The sequence below is a fragment of the Oncorhynchus gorbuscha genome, unplaced genomic scaffold, assembly GCF_021184085.1.
Source record: "Oncorhynchus gorbuscha isolate QuinsamMale2020 ecotype Even-year unplaced genomic scaffold, OgorEven_v1.0 Un_scaffold_480, whole genome shotgun sequence".
NCBI lineage: Eukaryota > Metazoa > Chordata > Actinopteri > Salmoniformes > Salmonidae > Oncorhynchus > Oncorhynchus gorbuscha.
Window position 1 is genome coordinate 701,193 of NW_025745312.1, and position 8,146 is coordinate 709,338.

Genomic DNA, 8,146 nt, shown 5'->3' on the forward strand with positions numbered 1-8,146 from the left:
TTGTGTTGGTGAGACTCCCATCTTTCCATAGAGGGAGGGGGGGTCGAAGAGCAAAATGGGGAACAACATTGTGTTGGTGAGACTCCCATCTTTCCATAGAGGGAGGGGGGGGGTCGAAGAGCAAAATGGGGAACAACATTGTGTTGGTGAGACTCCCATCTTTCCATAGAGGGAGGGGGTCGAAGAGCAAGGACAAAGGCCCTCAATACAAGGCTGACGACGTGGTCCTTCCTATCCGGATGGGAACGTTCAACGTGACTCTCTTCAGTCTTGACTACCCAGTGTGTCAGACAAACCTCGGCTCATTGTGAAGTGTTTATTTATTTAACCTTTATTTAACCAGGTAGGTTAGTTGAGAACACCTTTATTTAACCAGGTAGGTTAGTTGAGAACACCTTTATTTAACCAGGTAGGCTAGTTGTGAACACCTTTATTTAACCAGGTAGGACAGTTGAGAACACCTTTAATTTAACCAGGTAGGTTAGTTGAGAACACCTTTATTTAACCAGGTAGGTTAGTTGAGAACACCTTTAATTTAACCAGGTAGGTTAGTTGAGAACACCTTTATTTAACCAGGTATGTTAGTTGAGAACACCTTTAATTTAACCAGGTAGGTTAGTTGAGAACACCTTTAATTTAACCAGGTAGGTTAGTTGAGAACACCTTTATTTAACCAGGTATGTTAGTTGAGAACACCTTTATTTAACCAGGTAGGTTAGTTGAGAACACCTTTAATTTAACCAGGTAGGTTAGTTGAGAACACCTTTAATTTAACCAGGTAGGTTAGTTGAGAACACCTTTATTTACCCAGGTATGTTAGTTGAGAACACCTTTATTTAACCAGGTAGGTTAGTTGTGAACACCTTTATTTAACCAGGTAGGTTAGTTGAGAACACATTTATTTAACCAGGTAGGCTAGTTGAGAACACATTTAATTTAACCAGGTAGGTTAGTTGAGAACACCTTTAATTTAACCAGGTAGGTTAGTTGAGAACACCTTTATTTAACCAGGTATGTTAGTTAAGAACACCTTTATTTAACCAGGTAGGTTAGTTGAGAACACCTTTAATTTAACCAGGTAGGTTAGTTGAGAACACCTTTAATTTAACCAGGTAGGTTAGTTGAGAACACCTTTATTTAACCAGGTAGGTTAGTTGAGAACACCTTTAATTTAACCAGGTAGGTTAGTTGAGAACACCTTTAATTTAACCAGGTAGGTTAGTTGAGAACAAGTTCTCATTTGTAACTGCGACCTGGCCAAGATAAAGCATAGCAATTTGACACAAATAACGACACAGTCAATCATTGTGTAGTGTGTTGAGTTTGGGTTGTAAAGGCCCATTGGAGAAGAGTCCTCGAGGCCCGTATCGTTCCAGTCAGTCATTGTGTATCTGCCTTGTCAGTGCAGTAACACCAGTCCTACACAACACAACGACATTTCTCTCTGTTTTCACTCCTTTTCCTTTGTGACAGAGACATATTTTATTGTGATCTGTATGTAGGTGGACAGCTGTTTGTTCTGTATGTAGGTGGACAGCTGTTTGTTCTGTATGTAGGTGGGCAGCTGTTTGTTCTGTATGTAGGTGGGCAGCTGTTTGTTCTGTATGTAGGTGGGCAGCTGTTTGTTCTGTATGTAGGTGGGCAGCTGTTTGTTCTGTATGTAGGTGGGCAGCTGTTTGTTCTGTATGGAGGTGGGCAGCTGTTTGTTCTGTATGGAGGTGGGCAGCTGTTTGTTCTGTATGTAGGTGGACAGCTGTTTGTTCTGTATGTAGGTGGACAGCTGTTTGTTCTGTATGGAGGTGGGCAGCTGTTTGTTCTGTATGTAGGTGGGCAGCTGTTTGTTCTGTATGTAGGTGGGCAGCTGTTTGTTCTGTATGTAGGTGGGCAGCTGTTTGTTCTGTATGTAGGTGGGCAGCTGTTTGTTCTGTATGTAGGTGGGCAGCTGTTTGTTCTGTATGTAGGTGGGCAGCTGTTTGTTCTGTATGTAGGTGGGCAGCTGTTTGTTCTGTATGTAGGTGGGCAGCTGTTTGTTCTGTATGGAGGTGGGCAGCTGTTTGTTCTGTATGGAGGTGGGCAGCTGTTTGTTCTGTATGTAGGTGGACAGCTGTTTGTTCTGTATGTAGGTGGGCAGCTGTTTGTTCTGTATGTAGGTGGGCAGCTGTTTGTTCTGTATGTAGGTGGGCAGCTGTTTGTTCTGTATGGAGGTGGGCAGCTGTTTGTTCTGTATGTAGGTGGGCAGCTGTTTGTTCTGTATGGAGGTGGGCAGCTGTTTCTTCTGTATGTAGGTGGACAGCTGTTTGTTCTGTATGTAGGTGGACAGCTGTTTGTTCTGTATGTAGGTGGGCAGCTGTTTGTTCTGTATGTAGGTGGGCAGCTGTTTGTTCTGTATGTAGGTGGACAGCTGTTTGTTCTGTATGTAGGTGGACAGCTGTTTGTTCTGTATGTAGGTGGACAGCTGTTTGTTCTGTATGTAGGTGGGCAGCTGTTTGTTCTGTATGTAGGTGGGCAGCTGTTTGTTCTGTATGTAGGTGGGCAGCTGTTTGTTCTGTATGTAGGTGGGCAGCTGTTTGTTCTGTATGTAGGTGGGCAGCTGTTTGTTCTGTATGTAGGTGGGCAGCTGTTTGTTCTGTATGGAGGTGGGCAGCTGTTTGTTCTGTATGGAGGTGGGCAGCTGTTTGTTCTGTATGTAGGTGGACAGCTGTTTGTTCTGTATGTAGGTGGACAGCTGTTTGTTCTGTATGTAGGTGGACAGCTGTTTGTTCTGTATGTAGGTGGGCAGCTGTTTGTTCTGTATGTAGGTGGACAGCTGTTTGTTCTGTATGGAGGTGGGCAGCTGTTTGTTCTGTATGTAGGTGGGCAGCTGTTTGTTCTGTATGGAGGTGGGCAGCTGTTTGTTCTGTATGGAGGTGGGCAGCTGTTTGTTCTGTATGTAGGTGGACAGCTGTTTGTTCTGTATGTAGGTGGACAGCTGTTTGTTCTGTATGTAGGTGGACAGCTGTTTGTTCTGTATGTAGGTGGGCAGCTGTTTGTTCTGTATGTAGGTGGACAGCTGTTTGTTCTGTATGGAGGTGGGCAGCTGTTTGTTCTGTATGTAGGTGGGCAGCTGTTTGTTCTGTATGTAGGTGGACAGCTGTTTGTTCTGTATGTAGGTGGGCAGCTGTTTGTTCTGTATGTAGGTGGACAGCTGTTTGTTCTGTATGTAGGTGGGCAGCTGTTTGTTCTGTATGTAGGTGGGCAGCTGTTTGTTCTGTATGGAGGTGGGCAGCTGTTTGTTCTGTATGGAGGTGGGCAGCTGTTTGTTCTGTATGGAGGTGGGCAGCTGTTTGTTCTGTATGGAGGTGGGCACTAGTGGGAAAACTCCATGCCCCAGTCTCAGACCAGCTCTCTGATTCTTTTATTTTTTAAATGTCTGGTCTGTGGTCAATGAACCGTTTTGCTTCTAAAAAACATATTTATTTCTGTCATAGCGGTGTGTCAGAACATATTTTCTGTCCCGAGCTAAAAGCTCTGACCAGAAAGCTGAAAGGTTTGTTGATGGAGAACTGATGACCTAAAAGTGTTTCCCTTCACAGAAAAACAAAAACCGTCCTTCACAATGAGCAGGAAACCAACCGATTTCCACAGCGTTATTAACATCACATTAATCAAGAGTGATCAAAGGCTCCTTTTAAAAGCCTGTTTTACATATACATATTGTCCTCTTCCCTCCTTCTGTCCACCACAGCAGTGTGTTGGGGCGGTGTCCCAAATGGCACCCTATTGCCTACATAGTGCACTACTTTAGACCAGAGCCCTATGGCACCTTATTCCATATATAGTGCACTACTTTAGACCAGGGCCCTATAGCACCCTATTGCTTACATAGTGCACTACTTTAGACCAGAGCCCTATAGCACCATATTGCCTATATGAACAGAGTACCAAATCAAATCAAATGTATTTATATAGCTCTTCGTACATCAGCTGATATCTCAAAGTGATGTACAGAAACCCAGCCTAAAACCCCAAACAGCAAGCAATGCAGGTGTACCACACTCCACCCACAGGCCCAGTGCTGAGCAGAATACCACACACCACCCACTGGCCCAGGGCTGAGTAGAGTACCATACACCACCCACAGTCCCAGGGCTGAGTAGAGTACCATACACCACCCACAGGCCCAGTGCTAAGCAGAGTACCACACTCCACCCACAGGCCCAGTGCTGAGCAGAGTACCACACACCACCCACAGGCCCAGGGCTGAGCAGAATACCATACACCACCCACAGGCCCAGTGCTGAGCAGAGTACCACACACCACCCACTGGCCCAGGGCTTAGCAGAGTACCACACACCACCCACTGGCCCAGGGCTGAGCAGAGTACCCTACACCACCCACGGGCCCAGCACAGGGCTGAGCAGAGTACCATACACCACCCACGGGCCCAGCATAGGGCTGAGCAGAGTACCCTACACCACCCACAGGCCCAGTGCTGTGCAGAGTACCCTACACCACCCACGGGCCCAGCACAGGGCTGAGCAGAGTACCATACACCACCCACGGGCCCAGCATAGGGCTGAGCAGAGTACCCTACACCACCCACAGGCCCAGTGCTGTGCAGAGTACCATACACCACCTACAGGCCCAGTGCTGTGCAGAGTACCATACACCACCCACAGGCCCAGTGCTGAGCAGAGTACCACACTCCACCCACAGGCCCAGTGCTGTGCAGAGTACCATACACCACCTACAGGCCCAGGGCTGAGCAGAGTACCATACACCACCCACGGGCCCAGTGCTGTGCAGAGTACCCTACACCACCCACGGGCCCAGCACAGGGCTGAACAGAGAGCTCTCTAGTCTTTCATGTCATGTGTCTGTTTGTAGACTTTGTGGACACTCACGCCAACTAAAAAGCCCCAGACACAGCTGGCCAGGGCTTTGTGACGGCACTGCTAATGAGATGTGCATTCATCCGCCTGCTGCCTGCCATATTGAACAGATCTCCCTCGCTTTCCTCCTGGTCTGGCTAGGAGAACATCTGTCTGTCTGTCTCCTTCCTCCTGGTCTGGCTAGGAGAACATCTGTCTGTCTCCTTCCTCCTGGTCTGGCTAGGAGAACATATGTCTGTCTCCTTCCTCCTGGTCTGGCTAGGAGAACATCTGTCTGTCTGTCTGTCTCCTTCCTCCTGGTCTGGCTAGGAGAACATCTGTCTGTCTGTCTGTCTCCTTCCTCCTGGTCTGGCTAGAAGAACATCTGTCTGTCTCCTTCCTCCTGGCCTGGCTAGAGAACATCTGTCTGTCTCCTTCCTCCTGGTCTGGCTAGAAGAACATCTGTCTGTCTCCTTCCTCCTGGCCTGGCTAGGAGAACATCTGTCTGTCTCCTTCCTCCTGGTCTGGCTAGGAGAACATCTGTCTGTCTCCTTCCTCCTGGTCTGGCTAGGAGAACATCTGTCTGTCTCCTTCCTCCTGGTCTGGCTAGGAGAACATCTGTCTGTCTCCTTCCTCCTGGTCTGGCTAGAAGAACATCTGTCTGTCTCCTTCCTCCTGGCCTGGCTAGGAGAACATCTGTCTGTCTCCTTCCTCCTGGTCTGGCTAGGAGAACATCTGTCTGTCTCCTTCCTCCTGGTCTGGCTAGGAGAACATCTGTCTGTCTCCTTCCTCCTGGTCTGGCTAGGAGAACATCTGTCTGTCTCCTTCCTCCTGGTCTGGCTAGGAGAACATCTGTCTGTCTCCTTCCTCCTGGTCTGGCTAGAAGAACATCTGTCTGTCTGTCTCCTTCCTCCTGGCCTGGCTAGGAGAACATCTGTCTGTCTCCTTCCTCCTGGTCTGGCTAGGAGAACATCTGTCTGTCTGTCTCCTTCCTCCTGGTCTGGCTAGGAGAACATCTGTCTATCTCCTTCCACCTGGTCTGGCAAGGAGAACATCTGCCTAGCTCCTAGATAGTTGAAGACCAGCCAAAGAGAGTGGTCTGCTGTAATAGATGGTAGTGTGTGTAATAGTTGGTATGGTGTGTTTAATAGTTGGTATGGTGTGTTTAATAGATGATATGGTGTGTTTAATAGTTGGTATGGTGTGTTTAATAGATGGTATGGTGTGTTTAATAGATGACAGATGGTATGGTGTGTTTAGTAGATGGTATGGTGTGTTTAGTAGATGGTATGGTGTGTTTAATAGATGGTATGGTGTGTTTAATAGTTGGTATGGTGGGTTTAATAGTTGGTATGGTGTGTTTAATAGATGGTATGGTGTGTAATAGATGTATGGTGTGTTTAGTAGATGGTATGGTGTGTTTAATAGATGGTATGGTGGGTTTAATAGTTGGTATGGTGGGTTTAATAGATGGTATGGTGGGTTTAATAGATGTTAGATGGTATGGTGTGTTTAATAGATGGTATGGTGTGTTTAATAGATGGTATGGTGTGTTTAATAGATGGTATGGTGTGTTTAATAGATGGTATGGTGTGTTTAATAGATGGTATGGTGTGTTTAATAGATGGTATGGTGTGTTTAATAGATGGTGTGGTGTGTTTAATAGATGGTATGGTGTGTTTAATAGATGGTATGGTGTGTTTAATAGATGTTAGATGGTATGGTGTGTTTAATAGATGGTATGGTGGGTTTAATAGATGGTATGGTGTGTTTAATAGATGGTATGGTGTGTTTAGTAGATGGTATGGTGTGTTTAATAGATGGTATGGTGTTTAATAGATGGTATGGTGTGTTTAGTAGATGTTAGATGGTATGGTGTGTTTAATAGATGGTATGGTGTGTTTAGTAGATGGTATGGTGTGTTTAATAGATGGTATGGTGTGTTTAATAGATGATATGGTGTGTTTAGTAGATGGTATGGTGTGTTTATAGATGATATGGTGTGTTTAGTAGATGGTATGGTGTGTTTAATAGATGGTATGATGTGTTTAATAGAGGTCTAATATATGGTATGGTGTGTTTAATAGATGTTATTGTGTGTTTAATAGATGGTATGGTGTGTTTAATAGATGGTATGGTGTGTTTAATAGATGGTAGTGTGTTTAATAGATGGTATGGTGTGTTTAATAGATGATATGGTGTGTTTAGTAGATGGTATGGTGTGTTTAATAGATGGTATGGTGTGTTTAGTAGATGGTATGGTGTGTTTAATAGATGGTATGGTGTGTTTAGTAGATGTTAGATGGTATGGTGTGTTTAATAGATGGTGTGGTGTGTTTAATAGATGATATGGTGTGTTTAATAGATGGTATGGTGTGTTTAATAGATGGTATGGTGTGTTTAATAGATGGTATGGTGTGTTTAATAGATGGTATGGTGTGTTTAATAGATGGTATGGTGTGTTTAATAGATGGTGTGGTGTGTATAATAGATGGTATGGTGTGTTTAATAGATGGTATGGTGTGTTTAATAGATGGTGTGGTGTGTTTAGTAGATGTTAGATGGTATGGTGTGTTTAGTATATGGTATGGTGTGTTTAATAGAGATGGCATGGTGTCTTTAATAGATGGTATGGTGTGTTTAGTAGATGGTATGGTGTGTTTAATAGATGGTGTGGTGTGTTTAGTAGATGTTAGATGGTATGGTGTGTTTAATAGATGGTGTGGTGTGTTTAATAGATGATATGGTGTGTTTAATAGATGGTATGGTGTGTTTAATAGATGGTATGGTGTGTTTAATAGATGGTATGGTGTGTTTAATAGATGGTGTGGTGTGTATAATAGATGGTGTGGTGTGTATAATAGATGGTATGGTGTGTTTAATAGATGGTATGATAGATGGGTGGTGTGTTTAGTAGATGTTAGATGGTATGGTGTGTTTAGTATATGGTATGGTGTGTTTAATAGAGATGGCATGGTGTCTTTAATAGATGGTATGGTGTGTTTAGTCGATGGTATGGTGTGTTTAATAGATGGTATGGTGTGTTTAGTAGATGTTAGATGGTATGGTGTGTTTAGTATATGGTATGGTGTGTTTAATAGATGGTATGATTTGTTTAGTAGATGTTAGATGGTATGGTGTGTTTAGTAGTTGTATGGTGTGTTTAATAGATGGTATGGTGTGTTTAATAGATGGTATGGTGTGTTTAATAGATGGTATGGTGTGTTTAATAGATGGTATGGTGTGTTTATTAGATGGTATGGTGTGTTTAGTAGATGGTATGGTGTGTTTAATAG